Source organism: Sphaeramia orbicularis, chromosome 11, assembly GCF_902148855.1.
Source record: "Sphaeramia orbicularis chromosome 11, fSphaOr1.1, whole genome shotgun sequence".
NCBI lineage: Eukaryota > Metazoa > Chordata > Actinopteri > Kurtiformes > Apogonidae > Sphaeramia > Sphaeramia orbicularis.
The window spans coordinates 35,334,887-35,355,332 of record NC_043967.1 but is presented as its reverse complement, the minus strand read 5'-3'; positions in this window follow the sequence as shown (position 1 = coordinate 35,355,332).

Genomic DNA, 20,446 nt, shown 5'->3' with positions numbered 1-20,446 from the left:
CCGCCGCCGTGCGTCCCGGAGAGAGAGAGAGAGAGAGAGGGACGCGCAAACGGATATCCACCGATAGTGCGCGCCTTCATTATTATTAGTCTTATACTATTATCCGTAATGATCCCTGCTCTCCAAACTGATATGTTTTCTGTTTAAAAGAGCAGCAGGAAATGACTGTGTCCATGCTGTGGGTTTGAGCAGAAAAGCCTCTGACACAGCAGTGAAAAATCATTTTAACAAGCTGACAGCACCACAATGTCTGATGGACATGTGGAGTAATACATGAAATTAAACAAGCAACAAGGGAAGGATTAGTTGGAGAAGTTAGGAATCAAAACTGCAACAACAAATACTTTCCATGTCTCTGTTGTCTATGTGTGTGGAAATGACTGTAGAGCAGTGGTTTTGAACATTTTTTGGCTCGTGACCTCATTTTAACATCACAAATTTATGGTGAACCCAGACATTCAAACAAAGACTTTTTTTTTTTTTGGCAAAAATTAATTTGTTTTTGATCATGTAATAGTTTGCTATACTATGTTGCACATAAACATTAATTTAGTCGACATGTAGTCTATATAATGTATATTATTATGAATGGAGGCAGAAAAGCCAGGTGTAGATTACTGCACAAAGTGTGAATTTGATTTTCCTTGGTCAGGATATGTACAGTCAGTCCAGCTTGGATTTCCAAGGCTGACAATTAATACTGAACAAACAAGAACTCAAACTATGAATTATGAAAGAGCTGCAGCATCTGAAACTGACCACAAGGAACATTTGACAGATAAACAGAACCGCTAGGGATGGGAATCATTAAGAATTTAACGATTCCGATTCCATTATCGATATTGCTTATCGATCTGATTCCTTATCAGTTCTCTTATCAATTCTCATTGGGTGAAGGAATAAAAGAGTACAAACAGGTGTGTTTGCATTAACTGTCTTTTATAGTTCCATCTGCACAGAAAATCTAACATATACAGAATGTACAAATAATAATAACAGATGACGCCGGGCCCGGTTCGTTGGGGGAGAGGGGTACAGTGAAAGTGAAACTAAAGACGCTTTACTAATTCCTCTATTGTCGCATTTCCACTACGTGGAACCGGTTCAACTCTGCCCATCTCCCATTGTTGTGCACCTCATTTCCTTTCCCCTACCTTTGGAAACTTGTATTTGAGGGGCTACGACGTTTGTTGCCTGCACCAGAACTGGGCCCAGCGTTCACTCTGCCGCTACATTCACAAGCGTCGCTAAGTAGCGTATCAAATACATGACATTCCTGTAAATGATTCACATGCTGTGGACAAATGTTTGAGCAGATTGGAGGGATTCCACCCTTTGAAGAAGCGGAAGCTTTGACAGTGTTCCAGTGGACCTGGTGTCGTCTGTTTAGACCGTTTCTGCCTCAATGACATGTTGGCTGCATTCTGACCAAAACAATGCAATGTATGTGTGACGTCATTGTGAATGTGCAACAAAGGCGGAATCGATAAGCAGAATCATTAAGCAGGCAGGCAAACGATTCCAAGGAATTGAGCTACTGGGATCCGGTTCTCAAAAAGAACTGGTTCTCGATTCCTATCCCTAAATACCACAGTGCTTCAGTTTCAGCTTCACAGTTTGTCATGTCTCTTATGTATTGGGATTGTCTCTGTCAACTCAACATATATTTTTTATTAGTAAGTTTTTTTGTTTTGTTTTGTTTTATCACTTACTAGAAATTTCAGGCGACCCCATTTGAATTCCAGGTGGCCCCACGTGGGGTCCTGACCCCAAAGTTGAAAAACACTGGACTAGAGTTATGTTGCAACTACATTGTGTAATAAAAAAAATAAAAAAACCCTAAGAAATTATGTTGAAACTCCAGTGTTCCCACACTGTAAGACTGGATAAGTTGAGTTTACTTAAAAAATTTGAGGAAACCAGTTGCCTTTAAAAACTTCAGTAATGAGTAATGAAAGCTTGAGTGTATTAAACTTAAATGCTTGATTTGAATGCAATTGTTATTTTAAGTTCAACACACTAAATGCCAAGTTAATTTAACTCAGTGTAATTTGCCAGTACAGGAAGTGCTTTTAATTTGACAAGGTATAACAATTTACATTAGAAGAAAAATAATCATAGCTGAACAGTAAATCCATTGTTCTTCCTCTGGCGTCTGACTCATGGTGCAGCTCTACAAAAATACAAAAACAAACACAAAAAGGCCAATAAACATTACCATACACACATTAAGTCAAAATTAACACTAACACCACAACCCCGCTGAACCCCTGCACAGAAAAATAACACATTTTCAACAACATGCCCAATACCCACAATGCAATGCAGAGATAAAAAGGTGTGGTCATGGCTAAAACTTAGTGATTTAAATCCATTCAGCTGAAACTTTTCCGTACTTTTGAGTATGTCTACAAATTAGTAGAATATACTGAACATTTTATAGTAATGTCATAAAACATAAATCATTTAAGTAGATTGTAATTAAATCCTTTTAGTAAATACAAAGTCTGGGCTTACAGTGCACCTTATACACCCAGTATATCCTCATGTCAACGTCCCAACATGACAACATGAGAGAAACTAGATTTGCCACATGAGCACATCCAGGTACTGTTGCAAGGGTGTGTAAGGAATTAGTTTTGGTTACATAACTCAAAAATCACAAATTCTCCCCAAAGGATTAGCATCAGGTTTGGTAATATTGTGGGTGGTGCATTCAATGAAATATGCCAGATGTAAATACAAGAGTTAACCCATAAAGACCCAAAGCATCTGCTCATCTATGATGTTTAATAGCAGTTGATCCACTAATTCTATCAATACATGTAAATAATTGGTGTAAAATGCAGTTTTTCGTCTTTTCATGGTCATCAGATATGACCCATTTGGACCAGGGGTGTCAAACTCATTTTCTTCCGAGGGCCACATTCAGCTCAATTTAATCTGAAGTGGGCCGAACCAGTAAAAAAAAATAGCATGATAGCAAATAAATAACGACAATCTCCAAATTGTTTTAGTGCAAAAAAATGACATTTAATTATGCCAATATTTACGTTTACAAACTATCCAAACAAAAAGGATGTGAATAACCTGAAAAAAACGAAATTTGTTAAGAAATATAAGTACAATATTATGCCTCGACTTATCATTTATACATATGCATTACAGATCAGATCTACAAAGGCACAAAACATGTAGTAACAGGCAGAAAATTGTTAAAAATGCACTTAATTTTCCTTAGACATTTCAGGTTGTTTATATTTGTTCAGGTTATTCACATTTTATTGTTAAAGGATAGATTGTTAATGTAAACATTTTCATAATTTAATGTTTTTTTTACACTAAATCAAAGAGAAAAAAATTGGTGTTGTCATTATTTATAGGTTATTATGACTTTATTTTTTGAGTTTGATGCTCTAAGTTGCACTTTGTAAATTCATCCTGCGGGCCAGATTGGAACCTTTGGCGGGCCGGTTTTGGCCCCCGGGCCGCATGTTTGACACCTGTGATTTGGTCGTTCAGAGGCTCCATAGTTACCGTGGAAACACCGTCGTCTTCTACAATATTGATTCACCAGTAAAACCCATGGAGTTGGTTGAATAACAGTGGATGGAGACACTTGTTTTTTTTTATTTTTTTTTTTATTAGTGACTGTTAACAAGACATTGTGGACAGAACCAACAACAACAACACATAAACAAAGGGCAAATCAAACACATCAACAAACCAAAAACAACGACAGAGTAATGGCAAACAACAACAATAGTCGCTTTTCCATTGGGCATCTGCGTAAAAAACTTCACTGATTTTTACTAAATGATGAAAAAACAGAAGTGTGTAACGTCGGTTTTTTCATTAAATCACAAATGCAGTGATTTGTTGATTTATTTTCACAAGATGACACGAGAAGTCATTCCATAAACATGATGACGAACATAAATATGGTGTTGATTTACAGATATATTCATTATTATTATATATAATATCCCTCTATTTCGTACTAAATTAAAAAATGATTGGGTTTCCTGGTGTGTCCACACATCCCATGACATGTTTCTTCTTCTTCTTCACTTGTTGTAACGTCCGTCAACATCCATTTTTTTAATTCACCTGACTCTAGTTGCAAAAAAGGTCTTTCCATTGCAGTTTTGCGTGATATACTATTTGCGTTACGCCTGAAAAACCACCTCTTGCCAGCGCAAAGATTTTCAATCAAAAAATGACACTTTTGGTGAAATTGTCGTTTTTCCATTAGGTAAATTTTTATGCGCATGTTATATTTGTGCAATTTGAAGGTTAATGGAAAAGTGACTAATGACAACATCATATTACAATGAAAAAGATCAGAAATGTAAAGAGCAACTAAACAATGTAGCTTGGTTAGGGGTGATGGAGAAAAGGGGAAGGGGGGAGTGTGAATGAAAGTGAGAAAGAGGGGGGAGTGAGGGGGAAAATAATAATTATTGTAAAAATGATAATGATAATAACAACAACACAAAGGTATATAATAATAATAATACCAATAGTCTAATTTGCTAGTATTATTGTGGCGGCGGTGGATGGACAAACTTGGTTTATGTTCATTTATTGATATATTTACTGAAAAAGTCACTTTTTCTTCAGTTTTCTGTGTTTGAAATAATAACCCTCAACTTTACTCTAGGCTTTTACGAACATCTATATCAGGGGTCTCAAGCTCATTTTCTTTCAGGGGCCACATTCAGCCTGATTTGATCCCCAGTGGGCCGGATCAGTCAAATAATAACATAATAATATATAAATAATGACAACTCCAAATTCTTGTCTTTGTTTTAGGGTAAAGAAAAAAAAAACATTGAATTATGAAAATACCAACTTTTATAAACTATCCAAACAAAAAAGTTGTGAATAACCTGAAAAAACTGAAATTTCTTAAGAAAAATAAGTGCAATTTTAACAATATTATTCCTCAACTTATCATTTCTCCATGTGCATTATGGATCCGATCTACAAAGACACTAAACACTGAGTAACAGGCAGAAAATAGTTAAAATTGTGCTGAATTTTCTTTAGACATTTCAGGTTGTTCATATTTGTTCAGGTTATTCACATTTTATTGTTACAGGATAGTTTGTAAACGTAATTATTTTCATAATTTAATGCTATTTTTTGCACTGAAAGAAAAAAAAAATGAAGTTGTTAATTCAAGATTTTTTTTGCTTAATTCAAGATTTTTTTTTTTTTTTTAACTTAATTGAAGATTTTTTTTTTGCTTGATTCTACATTTTTTCCTTAACTCAAGATATTTTTATTTTTTTATTTTTTTGCTTAATTCAATTCAAGACTGTGGAATTTTTGACTTTGCAAAAACATCCCACGGGCCAGATTTGAACCTTTGGACCCCGGGCTGCATGTTTGAGAGCCCTGATTTATATGATCAGTACATTAAATATAGGGGAAAAATACCTGATTTACACTGAAAAAGGCAAAATACAGAGGATAATAGTATAATGAACGGTGACATATCACTTAAGAAAGATTTAATAGAGAGAAAATTTTATCTGGGAACAGCCACAAAAGTAGCACTGGGTCTTGATGGGTTAATTTATCATGAGGAGTTAAACACTGACCACATCATGTATTAATTTGTGAGCCCACACCTAGTGTATTAACAATACCAGTGGTTTTTGGTCTATTTGGTTCCTAAGAATGACAAGTTGCATATTTTTAAAGAATAAAGACAATGTAAAAGATACTTGTTCATGCATTAAATGACTGTCCTGCACTTGTGGAACTAAAACTGCACCATTTGCCTGTAATCCAATTGTAGTCTTCACTCTGTGCAAAAGCAAAAGTAAATTTCAGCTGAAGTCAGCTGAGGCACTAGTGTTTCATCATATCAAAAGGTTACAGAGAGCAAAAAAAAAAAAAACCCAGCCCTTCCGGTTTTGCCCCGTGGGAACTTATTCAGAAAAAAAAAAAAAAAGTATTACAGTTAATGGCAAAAGAAAAGTAATGTTTTGATCACCTCAGAATTAATGCAATAACCTACATATATGACTTTTGTCTGATTAAAACACAATTTTGCAACTCAGGAAAGTCAATGTAAGTATGCAAATGTAAAGACTACACACTGTAATGTTGCAGAGCGTCACAGCTGATGTCTCTGCTGCTTCAGCATGATCAGACTTGTATTGATTTTCACTTCTTTTAATATTTTTCCGGGTAAAATGTGCCAAGACAGCCGCCGTTGTGGTGCTGGTGACATGTTTCATATGCAGTAAGATGCAATCCACTGAGTTCTGAAAGACAAAGCTACATGTCTGCACCACAAACTTTCATTTTCTTGTTTGCGTAAAATGACCGTTTAAATGGACAAATATCATATGAGTAAATGCACAATTCTAACAGGACAAAAAAACTATTTCACTTTCATAATTGACAGCCAATACAAAATTACGTTAAAATAACAAACATCCTGTGTGTAAATAATGGAGTCAAATGGGGTCCAACATGACAAAACACAAGCGACTGGCTTCAATAAAAATAAGTGTAATTTTAACAATATTGTGCTTCAGTTTATCATTTACAAATGTACATTATAACTTACAGATCACAGTGGATCTACAAACACACAAAACATTTAATAACAGGCAGAATATTGTTAAAATTGTACTTCTCTTACGACATTTCAGGTTATTCACATTTTTTGCGAAATTATACTTTGTTTTCTTAAAAAAAATAAGAGCAATTTTAACAATATTCTGCCTCAACTTCTTATTTCTACATGTTCATTATGACTCAGATCTATAAAGACACTAAACACTGAGGAACAGGTAGAAAATAGTTAAAATCGTGCTTAATTTTCTTTAGACATTTCAGGTTGTTCATATTTGTTCAGGTTATTCACATTTTATTGTTACAGGATAGTTTGTAAACGTAATTATTGTCATAATTTAATGTTAATTTTTGCACTAAAAGAAAAAACATTGAAGTTGTTAATTCAGGATTTTTTTGCTTAATTCAAGATTTTTTTTTTTTTGCTTAATTCAAGATTTTTTCTTTTTTCTTAATTCAACTTTTTTTTTTTTTTCTCTTTGTAAATATTTACATTTACAAAGAGAAAAATTTGGAATTGTCATTATTTATATGTTATTATGACAGTATGTTACTGGTCCTGCCCACTTGAGATTGAATGTGGAACCTGAACTACAGGGTGTCCCATAAGTCTCCATACATAGGAAAAATAAACGTTTCTTGACATAAACCATTTTTATTTATATAATATGCTCTATATGACTGCCATTTTGTCGGGAACACATTTCAATGCGTGTCCTCCACTGCTGAAGAACTATAAAGAAGAAATATGAAGAAATACATGTTAGAACCATATGTATTATGTCTCCTATGTATGGAGACTTATGGGACACCCTGTATAACACAGGTGTCAAACATGCGGCCCGGGGGCCAAATCCGGCCCGCAAAAGGGTCCAGTCCGGCCCGTGGGATGAGTTTGTGAAAAACTGCAAAAAATTACACTGAAGATATTAATAATCAATCGTATCAAAATCATTTTAATTCAGGTTCCACATACAGTCCAATTAGATTTTAAGTGGGTCAGAGCAGTAAAATATTATCATTATAACCTATAAATAATGACAACCCCAAATTTTCTCTTTGTTTTTCGGTGTAAAAAAGTAAAATGACATGAAAATGTTTACATTACCAAACTATACGTTCACAAAAAAATGTGAATAACCTGAACAACTATGAACAAATGGAAATGTCTTAAGGAAAAGTAAATGCAATTTTACCAATATTCTGCCTGTTACTAATTGTTTTGTGCAATTGTAATGCACATGTGTAAATGATAAACTGATAAACCGAGGCAGAATATTGTTAAAATTACACTTATTTTTCTTAAGACAATTCAAGTTATTCATGTCATTCAGATTTTTAAGGAAATTTTGTAGATGTAAACCTGATCATAATATAATATTACTTTTTTCACTGTTATTATTTTACTGGTCCGGCCCACTGGAGATCAAATTGGACTGAATGTGGCCCCAGAACTAAAATGAGTTTGACACCCCTGCTGTATAAGGATTGTTAATATCTTCAGTGTAATTTTTGCATTTCACAAATTCCTCCCAAGGGCCGGACTGGACCCTTTGGCGGGCCGGATTTGGCCCCCGGGCCGCATGTTTGACACCTGTGCTCTATTGAGTCAATATACAGAATTATATTAAATGATTAAAAAAAAAAAACAACACCAAAAAACAAGCTCAGTACAGTTTATAATGAGCTGCGATGGCACTTATCTATAAACAAGTGATGCTGAGGTGAAGATATTCTAACTGAGTGACTGAATTTCCAAAATCCATTTGATCATCCAACATAAAATTGATGATTATTCCAACTTCCTATCGGGTTTTATTTAATCATTCCTCCATATTCACCCACAAAAGCCTCCTTGAAAGGTTTCGTCCCTTGTTTAATATCCCCAAACCTACACCCACACTTGTTTTTCTTTACATCAACTTATTCATGCGACTGCAGGAGTAAACAGCAGCTCTTTTAATCCCCCTTCAAACACTGACTGGTGTTGTTTTTCTGATGAGGTTGACCTGGAATTTCCTGTTAAAAAAAAAAGCCTGCGCAGTATGTGTTTATGATTATTACTGACTGGATTTATGCACGTCTTCATCAAACACGCACAATCAAACCAAAGTCATTCCTCTTTGTATTTGTTGGACTTTGACTGAAGCATCTCTTGAAGGCTTGTTACCTTGTTCTTACAGCACAACTGAAGTCAAAGCATCTCCATCCAGATCAAGAGCAAAAGGCTTCTCTCAGCCAGTCCTTTTGTTTTGGCGTCCCTCCCTGTGTGGAGAAAGTCAGGCCCCCTCAGCAGGAGCTTGGTATGTATTCCTGTTGACATACACACACACCCTCCACTGCAGAGGAATGTGTCCTATTTTTGGGCCCCTAAAGTCAGCCAGACTTCCAGCCTCTTGCTAATGCTCTCTTCACTTTGTGACCATTGTGTGTGTGTGTGTGTGTGTGTGTGTGTGTGTGTGTGTATTTTTGTTTTTTTCTTTCTGTATGATTGGATCCGCAGCCATTGACTCCTCAGTTTATTTGCAACTAGAGGTGGGAAGTAATAAATGCAAACACACTGAAGCAGAGATTCCAAGTATCCTGTTATTTATTTTTTCTGACAGTTTTACCCCCTACATTCTACCACAAATATCCATACTTTCTACACCTTATATTTTCACAGCAGGCTTGTTAGTTTGGTGTTGGATCATGGTGGAGTTTCACAATATGATATTATACTGACTTGAACCTGAAAGGAATAGAACAATAATACTTAGAAATGAAAATTCTGTGGTGTATCCATCAGGAAATAGAACACATAACCAATGTAATGAGATGAAAACAGCTAAAAACACCAAAACAGTATAAAAACTCATCCAGACAAAAACAACATGGAGTGAAGAAAAGAAAAACAAGAATAATACAATAATAATTTAAAGATGTTACACAAGAAATAAAGATAAAAACAAATATAATCTCTAATTTCCCGATACAGCTCTTATGCTTATTATGTCCCAGCTACACTAATGTGAATATGCGGAGAAAACACATTTGATCTATTTCTTTTTTTTTTTTTGTAGTACATGTATCTCTGTTGACACAAGAATGACTCCAAATGCTAAAAAAAAAATGTATGCAAAGCCTGTAGGTCCCAATTGTTTTCATTATACTAGTTAGCTCTAGTTAGCACTTCTAATGCTGATGCTAATTGTAGTTAGCATTAGCTGTTGGATCATGGTGGAGTTTCACAATATATTATACTGACTTCAACCTGAAAGGAATAGAACAATAATACTTAGAAATGAAAATTCTGTGGTGTATCCATCAGGAAATAGAACACATAACCAATGTAATGAGATGAAAACAACTAAAAACACCAAAACAGTAAAAAAAAAAAAAAAAAAAAAAACTCATCCAGACAGAAACAACATGGAGTGAAGAAAAGAAAAACAAGAATGCAAAAATAATTTAAAGATGTTACACAAGGAATCAAGATAAAAACAAATATAATCTCTAATTTCCCGATACAGCTCTTATGCTTATTATGTCCCAGCTACACTAATGTGAATATGCGGAGAAAACACATTTTATCTATTTCTTTTTTTTTTTTTTGTAGTACATGTATCTCTGTTGACACAAGAATGACTCCAAATGCTAAAAAAAAAATGTATGCAAAGCCTGTAGGTCCCAATTGTTTTCATTATACTAGTTAGCTCTAGTTAGCACTTCTAATGCTGATGCTAATTGTAGTTAGCATTAGCTGTTGGATCATGGTGGAGTTTCACAATATATTATACTGACTTCAACCTGAAAGGAATAGAACAATAATACTTAGAAATGAAAATTCTGTGGTGTATCCATCAGGAAATAGAACACATAACCAATGTAATGAGATGAAAACAACTAAAAACACCAAAACAGTAAAAAAAAAAAAACCTCATCCAGACAAAAATAACATGGAATGAAGAAAAGAAAAACAAGAACAATACAAAAATAATTTAACCCTTTCATGCATGAATAATGAAAACCTCAATCAAGATTTTTTTTTTCTTGAGTGTTTTTATTCCTCTTTAGGCATGAAAAAAAGAAAAAAAACAATGCAATTGATTTTTTGTGAACCTACTTTTCATGGAGTTACAAAAATGTCCTCTCAGCTGGACACCAAACATTTAAGTTTAGAAGCAAACAAAGAAACATGTATTTACTGACATACTGTGAGAAAACTATGAAATAAAAATATTTTTTATGCTGCTAATCTGATATTTTCTCACATTTTAACATACCTGTATGGGATGGTGCATAAGTGTCCACTGTGTCAGCTGATGTGGAACTAAAACAACAAATTTTTTATTCTTCTATTTTGCTTTTAATTATCCTTCTGTACAGTACTTTGGTCCACTGCAGTTGTTTTAAAGTGCTTTACAAATAAAATTGTATTGGATTGGATAAATATGCATGATCCTTATGAAAGAAACCAATAAATAATACAAAATAAATAAATAGAACAGCTGTCCACTGTGTTGACCACTATGCATGAAAGGGTTAAAGATGTTACACAAGGAATCAAGATAAAAACAAATCTCATCTCGAATTTCCTGATACAGTTCTTACGCTTATTATGTCCCAGCCACACTAATGTGAATATGTAGAAAAAACAAATGTTCTTCTTCTTTTTTTTTTTTTTTTTTTGCAGTACATGTATCTCTGTTGACACAAGAATGACAAAAGGACCCCAAATGTTAAAAAAAAAAAAAAAAAAATGCATGTAAAGCCAGTAGGTGCCAATTGTATTCATTATACTAGTTAGCACTTCTAATGCTAATGCTAATGCTAGTTAAAGTGTGTGTATTAGGAGGGGTCAAATGCAGAGACTGAATTTTCCTACGGGGATGATAAAACAAGTTAACCTTTAATCTTTAAAATAGCTCTGCAGAGACACTTCTGAGCATGTGCAGTGAGATTATGCTTCTGGTGGATATTTATGTAATCGACTGTGCAGGCTGGTTAACTCATCACTCCTGTTTCCCAGTGTGTGATGAAAATGAAGGAGGTCATTCAGAGATAGCACCAAAAACACACACAAAAGTTTTCCTTCCATTCTTCCGTTGATAATAACCCCAGACTGAAAATGTTCCCCATTTGCTACTGGTTCAACTCAGCCTGATCCTGGTGTTTTTTAACCCTCCGGTATCCCGTCCAGTTAGCCCCTTACTAAACACCAAGTGTGCCTTTTTGGCACACTTGTGGAATAATGTCAAAAAAAATTTCATAGTTTGTTTTTAATTCTTTTACACTTTTTTCTATTTCATCAACTTGAGCTGTAAATAAAAATACCAAATACTCAATGATTGTCACATTTTTTAACCCTTTAAATGCTGTGTTTGTATTGTAAACAAACCATTTTTTAAAATGCAAAAAACAAAAAAAAGACTATTTTTTTCAATATACTACATAAAAATTAATCACAAATTATTAGATTTTTGCAGCCTGGCATATGTCAATGATTAACACCAACATTGGTTAATTTGCATTATTATTTTTGGTGCTTGGTCAAATGTACAAAAATACTAGCATCTGTCACCAATGTGCGTAAAATGCACACCTATAAATCAAACTATTAAATATTATATACTGATTTATTTTTCTGCTCTAATTTGATTTTATTTTTGTAAATCCAGGTCAGCCCTAATCATACATATCAAATGGAAGAAATAGTGCGTTTTAGGCACACTTGGGAGACAGATGCTAGTCTTGTAATTTTCTTTTGTTTACAATGTGCACATTTTAGTTGGTGGCCAGAATTTTAAAGATCATGCAAAAATGAACAACTTTTGAATTCTAACCTTATTTAAATTGTGAAATGTTTCCTGAAAAATGGACAAACTTGAGTGTGGGGCTGTCATCAAGTATGCGTACGACCTTTGCCTTCTGTGGGGTTGGTGACATGGGATGTTTCCACTGTTTTGACTGCTCCTTGGTCTCAGGCTGATAGTGATGGACCCAAGTCTCATCCATAGTCACAAATCAGCCCCATACTCAGATTTGTCCATTTTTCAGGAAACACTTGATACAGAAAGTTCAGGGACCTGGAAAACAGGGGAAAAGACTGCCATAACCAAGAAATTTAGTGGAAGGATTAAGATATGTGAAAGATTTCATGGACCAAATTTGGTCTTCATATCTTAATCCTTTCCATGTTAGGCTCAAAACTTTTCAGTCACCCTTATAATATAATATAATATAATATAATATGATATGATATAATATAATATAATATAATATAATATAATATAATATAATATAATATAATATAATATAATACAGGGTGGGGAAGCAAATATTACAATGAACATTTAGTTGTTTTTTCTCAGCAGGCACTACGTCAATTATTTTGAAACCAAACATATATTGATGTCATAATCATACCTAACACTATTATCCATACCTTTTCAGAAACTTTTGCCCATATGAGTAATCAGGAAAGCAAACGTCAAAGAGTGTGTGTCCATAAAGACTGTTTATAATGGAAAGAAGAGAATGACTATGAGCAAAACTATTACCAGAAAGTCTGGAAGATACTATTAAAGAAGAATGGGAGAAGTTGTCACCCGAATATTTGAGGAACACTTGCGCGAGTTTCAGGAAGCGTGTGAAGGCAGTTATTGAGAAAGAAGGAGGACACATAGAATAAAAACATTTTCTATTATGTCAATTTTCTTGTGGCAAATAAATTCTCATGACTTTCAATAAACTAACTGGTCATACACTGTCTTTCAATCCTTGCCTCAAAATATTGTAAATTTTGCTTCCCCACCCTGTATAATACAATATAATATAATATAATATAATATAATATAATATAATATAATATAATATAATATAATATAATATAATATAATAAGGCCACAATGTTGTGAAAGATTCTACAAAATAAGAAATGTAGGAGACTAATATTATATAAAATATGTCCCAGCTGATACCTAGCTAGACTGATGTGAGGAGAAAAGGCATCATATTTGGGTTGTTGAGTGTTGTTTCTGACTTTGACAGCAAATCTGTACAGGGGTTGGACAAAATAATGGAAACACCTTCACCTCAAGATGATAATGCCCCAATCCATACAGCTAGAATTGTTAAAGAATGGCATGAGGAACATTCTAATGAAGTTGAGCATCTCGTATGGCCGGCACAGTCCCCAGACCTCAACATTATTGAGCATTTATGGTCAGTTTTAGAGATTCAAGTAAGACGTCGATTTCCACCGCCATCGTCTCTAAAAGAGTTGGAGGGTATTCTAACTGAAGAATGGCTTAAAATTCCTTTGGAAACAATTCACAAGTTGTATGAATCAATACCTCGGAGAATTGAGGCTGTAATTGCCGCAAAAGGCGGACCTACACCATATTAAATTATATTTTGTTGATTTTTTAAGGTGTTTCCATTATTTTGTCCAACCCCTGTACATAGGTGTAAAGTTAAAGTTTTCAAAAATTGTTGTTTTATTTTCTCCAAAATTGGAGTGGTTTAGTTGTCTTCAGGTTAAATCCACATGACCTACTTCTATTCTTGTGCTTTACATTTCAGAGCCTGTGCTTGGTCTCTCTTACTGCAGTAAATCAGCTGAATTAGTACTGGAGTAAAAAGTCTAAATCCTCACATCACTGTTGTCTGTTGTGTGTCAGCGCTGATGTCTACATGGCTTCAGTCTGGCACGTGGGGTTTATTCTGCCACATGCTCCAGGTTATGATTTATAAAGAAGCAGATTTCAGATAAAGGCTGGCGCGCAGGCAACGTATCAACACACTTTTCACGTCGAGTCTGATTGGAGGATAAAATATCTTTTCCCGGATGCCACAGGACAGCGCATCATTCACCGGAGTTTGTGGAGGGCTGTCAAGTGCAGTTAGAAATGGCTGACTGTAATAATGTGACAGCCCCTCAGACTCCTCCGCTTATTTGACCTCATCTGCTCGTCTGAGAACTACTCGATGATCCGAGGAAATCGCAGAATGTGTTCTGACAGTTAACCAATCAGACGCTTCCTCTTATAGAACAGGTTCTTATTGATTATGGAGGCTGCTGTCATATATATCAGTGATTCAGCGGTTCAACATGCTAATCTTTAACAGCCTTCAAACAAAATAGGCTCTCAAGCAAAAAGCAACAACTATGACAGGCGACTGAACCCATGTGTAGTGTCTGAAAGTGGAAATTCACCAATTCTGGCTCTAAATAAACCCTCGCTCCAAGACATCTGTGTCTAGTTGAAACTCTTCCACGCTATTGCAGAGTCTTTCCAACATTTGCCTCTGCAGGTCTTCTGCATAGTGCTGGTTCTGGGCTGGTTCTGGGCCAATGTACATGTTCTGTTTTTCTACTTTAGCTGTGTTAAAGGTTTTTTGTGAAACTTGATAAAAATTCCATAATTGCCTTTTGGCATGTTCAGTATATATATATATATATATGCTGCTGCTACATGCGCCATCACTTCAACTGTGCTGTTGCTGCATAGCTACTGTGAAAGTTTGTTCATAAGAAGTCATTTCATTTTATTACCTCCACCAAGTGTAGCAGCGGAGGTTAGGTTTTCATCGGGGTTTGTCTGTTGGATTTTTTTGTTTGTTTGTCTGTCTGTGTGCAAGATAACTCAAAAAGTCATGGACAGATTTGGATGAAATTTTCAGGAAATGTTGATACTGGCACAAGGAGCAAATGATTACATTTTGGTGGTGATGGGGGGGACTGGTCTGCCTTGGCGGAGGTCTGCGTTCTCTGAGTGCTTTTCTAGTTTTATTGTCCTTTCTTTCTTTTGCATATTTACCTCCGCCAAGGAGGTCATGTTTTTGCCAGGGTTTGTTGGTTGGTTGGTTAGTTAGTAACATAACTGAAAAACTTTTGGACGAATTTTGATGAAATTTTCAGGAAATGTCCAAAATGGCACGAGTAACAAATGATTAGATTTTGGGAATGATCCAGATCACTGTCTGGATCCAGGAATTTTTGTTTTATCTTATCTTATTTACCTCCTTGTCTGTCTGTTTGTCTTTTAGCAAGATAACTCAAAAAGTTATGGATGCATTTTGATGAAATTTTCAGGAAATGTTGATACTGGCACAAGGAACAAATGATTACATTTTGGTGGTGATAGGGGGGGACTGATTTGCCATGGCGGAGGTCTGCACTGTCCGAGTGCTCTTCTAGTTTATGGTAGTTTAATTCCACCCTATTTACCTTTTATGCATTTTATTACCTTCGCCAAGGAGGTTATGTTTTCATTGAGGTTTGTTTGTTTGTTTGTTTATTTGTCTGTTAGCAAGATAACTCAGAAAGATTTGAAAGGATTTTGATGAAATTTTCAGGAAATGTTGATACTGGAACAAGGTACAAATGATCACATTTTGGTGGTGGCGGGGACTGATCTGCCTTGGTGGTGCCTTTTATCTTCTGTGTTACAAAACCGAGACCTTGGTAACTATAATTTGTTCTATCATGTAGCATTGATAGAATGACAATTATATATATATATATATATATATATATATATATATATATATATATATATATGTATGTATGTGTGTATATATATATATATATATATATATATATATATATATATATATATATATATATGTATATATATATATATGTATATATATGTGTGTGTGTGTGTGTATGTGTGTGTGTGTGTGTGTGTATATATATATATATATATATATATATATGTTTTTTGTTTTTTTCAGCTGGTCTGAGGGGGCTTCCATGCTTATTGACAACCTCATAGCATAATTGCTTAAGTCATATTTTTGGCCAAATTGTGATCACTGTGTAACCTTACTCTCCTTACACTGCTGCTTCGATTCAATTCAATTCAGTTCAGTTCAAATAACTTTATTCAACCACTAGGGCAATTCAAAAGCATCATGTTGCATCATTGGCTACTTCCTGAAAAAAAAAATCATATAGGCAATTATGCTATTAAGTTAATGATATGTTCTTTGTTGGTGTTTACAGACTGTAGAAAATCTATTCCTTGGCACACTTTTTTTTTTTTTTTTTTGCTAATCAAGAGCATTTTAGCTGTTTTAGAATTGGGCTTTAAATACAATATTGACTGCTTCGACGACTGACTGCTGATCATATTTTGTCAGATCCGACCTGTACCAGACTTTATTTTCTCCACATGAAGGCGTGGCCTCTGTTCTCCATAACAGCGTGAATCGACACCAGGTTATTCTGTCTTTATGTTTAGTCTTTTGGTTTGGACAGAGAGGAGAGAGCTGCAGACAGAAGGTGTGTATTTAAAGATTCTGCCATTGTTACTGCATGATTTTGCTTCTGCAGCTTTAATTCAAGAATTACCAAAACTACATTAGAGATGAAAGTTGAAAATGACCAAATAAAATACACAACAAGATGAAAAAGACATCAGTCAGTTGTATTTGTCTTAACCAGTATTTATAATAGCGGTTTCATGTGTCTGGTGGTGTGACTTACTTTGTTTTTGTTGTTACCTCTTTTATATTATTTCCATTTCATTGAGTGTTTTACATTATTTTCTTTTTCAGCAAGAAACATTTTTTTACATCTTATTTATTCTTTTAAATCATCCGTGTGTTGTTACATCTCTGATGTCATTTTTTCTATTTATTCTTCCTTTAATTGAGTAAATACATTCACATATCATATTACTGTTGTTACTGCAACCCAGTCAAAACAGCTCCATGAGCTTAAGTGAGAAGCGCGGGTTTGAGGTTACGATAACGCACAGTAAAGACTACGCCGTCTTCACCAGGACTCACACATATTTAACTAGACATTTAGAACCGAATTCTGTTAATCTATTTGAATTAGCCTTTAGATAGATAGATAGATAGATAGATAGATAGATAGATAGATAGATAGATAGATAGATATGGGAAATTTACAGGTTACAGCAGTATCCACAAATTTAAAATCAACAATAGTAAAAACACAATAATAAAAAACACTTTAAATTTCCACAAGGACTAGCTGGTTACTCAAATAAACGAGTTTCAGCGAGTGAGAATTCATATCCATAGAATAGATAGTAATTCACAAATAACATTGATTCAAAATTAGTACTAAAAACACTAAAAAATACACAGCAAACACGGAGCTACTGGAGGGGCTGCCACTCACAATGGCACCGGAAGTATTAAGTCAGGGGTCTCAAACTCATTTTCCTTCAGGGGCCACATTCAGCCCAATTTGATCTCCAGTGGGCCAGACCAGTAAAATAATAACATCATAACATATAAAGAATGACAACTCCAAATTTTTGTATTTGTTTTATTGCAAAACCCCCCCATTAAATTCTGAAAATACTTACTTTTATAAACTATCGAAACCTGAAATAACTGAAATTTCTTCAGAAAAATAAGTGCAATTTTAAAAATATTCTGCCTCAACTTATCATTTCTACATGTGCATTATGGATCAGATCTAAAAAGACACTAAACACTGAGGAACTGGCAGAGAATTGTTAAAATCCTGCTTAATTTTCTTTAGACATTTCAGGTTGTTCATATTTGTTCAGGTTATTCACATTTAAATGTTACAGGATAGTTTGTAAATGTAAATATTTTCAAAATTTAATGTTATTTTTTGCACTAAAACAAAGAAAAAAAAAGAAGTTGTTAATTCTAGATTTATTTATTTATTTTGCTTAATTGGAGATTTTTTTTACTTAATTGAAGATTTTTTACTTAATTGAAGATTTTTTTTTGCTTAATTGAAGATTTTTTGCTAAATTTGCGATTTTTTTTGCTTAATTGAAGATTTTTTTTAACTTAATTGAAGGTTGTTTTTTTTGGCTTAATTCAAGATTTTTTGCTAAATTTGCAAATTTTTTTGGGCTTAATTGAAGATTTTTTTAACTTAATTGAACTTTTTTTTTTTTTGGCTTGATTTAAGATGTTTCTATCTATCTATCTATCTATCTATCTATCTATCTATCTATCTATCTATCTATCTATCTATCTATCTATCTAATTTTTTTTTTGCTTTATTCAATTCACAACTGTGGAATTTTTGTACTTTGCAAATTCATCCCCGGGGCTGGATCGGAACTTTTGGCGGGCCACATTTGGCTCCTGGGCTGCATGTTTGAGACCTCTGTATTAAGCCGTAATGGGGTAATACCAACCTTTCCTTCCTAATGTATAAAAAATATCACTGTTTTTATGCATAAAGTGAAAATATACCAGGGTCTTCGCCACGTTCTTCTCTCTTGTTCTCTCCCCTTCTTCTACCCCCCCACCCCCACCCCCCATGTCAGGTCCGGCATCAAAATGTGGTTCAACAAAACTCATAATAAACACAGTAGAATATCAAAGGGCACTTCATATACTTTCTGAAGTTACCCTTGGCAAAGCAAATTTGTTTAGCACCAAAAGGAACCAGACTACCATTCTGCTGTTAAGGCGGCCATACACTGTGCGATTATTTCGATCGTTGCACGCAGCTCCATCTCAAACTGTGCGAATCAGTCGTACAGTCAGGCTCACGATTCATGTTCTCACACTGCACGGACCGACGCTCGTATGCGACCTGACTGCTCACACTGTAGGACCATACACCAGAGGACGCACCACACGTTCGAGTGTTGTATCCGGAAATACAACGTTAAAATACCAAGGAATCCGTAAAAGTGCATAGACGATTGTGTATTAGCGTGAGCCATGAAATGGTAGTGCCAGGGCCAGATTAACACTTCATTGTACCCTGGGCAACAATATTCAAGGGCCCTATCATCACAACCCCAGGATCCCTATAATCTGGCAAAATACAGAATAAGTTCCAGGAATATATGTAAATATACCCCATACTTCAATATCTAACTATCATCAAATGCATTTTGATGTACAAATGTGTAAATGCTCGTAGAACTACAAGTGCACCACTATAGCCTCTTGTCAAGGCCACTCACTTGCATATGATGATATGAAAACAAAACACATTAGCATCAGTATAATCTAAAATTGATCCACTACATTAGAAAGAGAGGGAAGTGTCCTCCATTTTCACAAAAAATAAATAAGAAACCATTTCCAAAGTATCCAGTATATATTTAAGAACACTTTTTGCCAACACAAATGTATTGAATCGTCAGAAAAAGCCCACAGACAAAACACAAACATAATCTGATAGACTCAGATATGAATTTTAACTCTTTCCCCGCCAGAGCATTTTCCAGTGAGTTGGTAGCCAGCGCCAGCCTTTTTGGTCATTTTCACTAATCTTTGGAGGCTCACTGAAAAGGTTGTGTTAGGAGTATGTGAACACTGAATACATCAAAAGAAAGAACAGAACTTCAACTTTTAAACACAAAAAACGATTTTATTCTATCTTCATTCGTTCATGAGATATGAATATTTGAATATTGGTCATTTTCAGGAAAAAAATGAATTTAGAGCAAAAAACTGAGAAAATTGAATTTTTTCAAAGACATTGATTTTCAAGATAAAACTGATTTCCTATTTACATTTTTGACTCTTTCTTCTTTACCAACCGTAACACTGTATTCAAAATCACAAAATAAAATAATTATAACAACAATAATAATAACAAACAGCTCTAAGATATCCCATCATTCCACAAAATGTTAGTGGAATCCACACCAAACTTTAGACCAAACATCTTCTAAAGCACCAGGTTCCTTCTAAACTTTACACTTTGACATACATCAGTTATAAGTAACAACATATTAGTTTAGCTTTTTGATATAAACACTTCAATATTCCTCATTTTCAAGAAAAAAAGAAACAAATTCACTAAATACTGCAGATTTCTGGCCTTTCTTTGGCTGCACCAGGTCCTCCTGTTGGACCACCTGCTGTGTTTGAT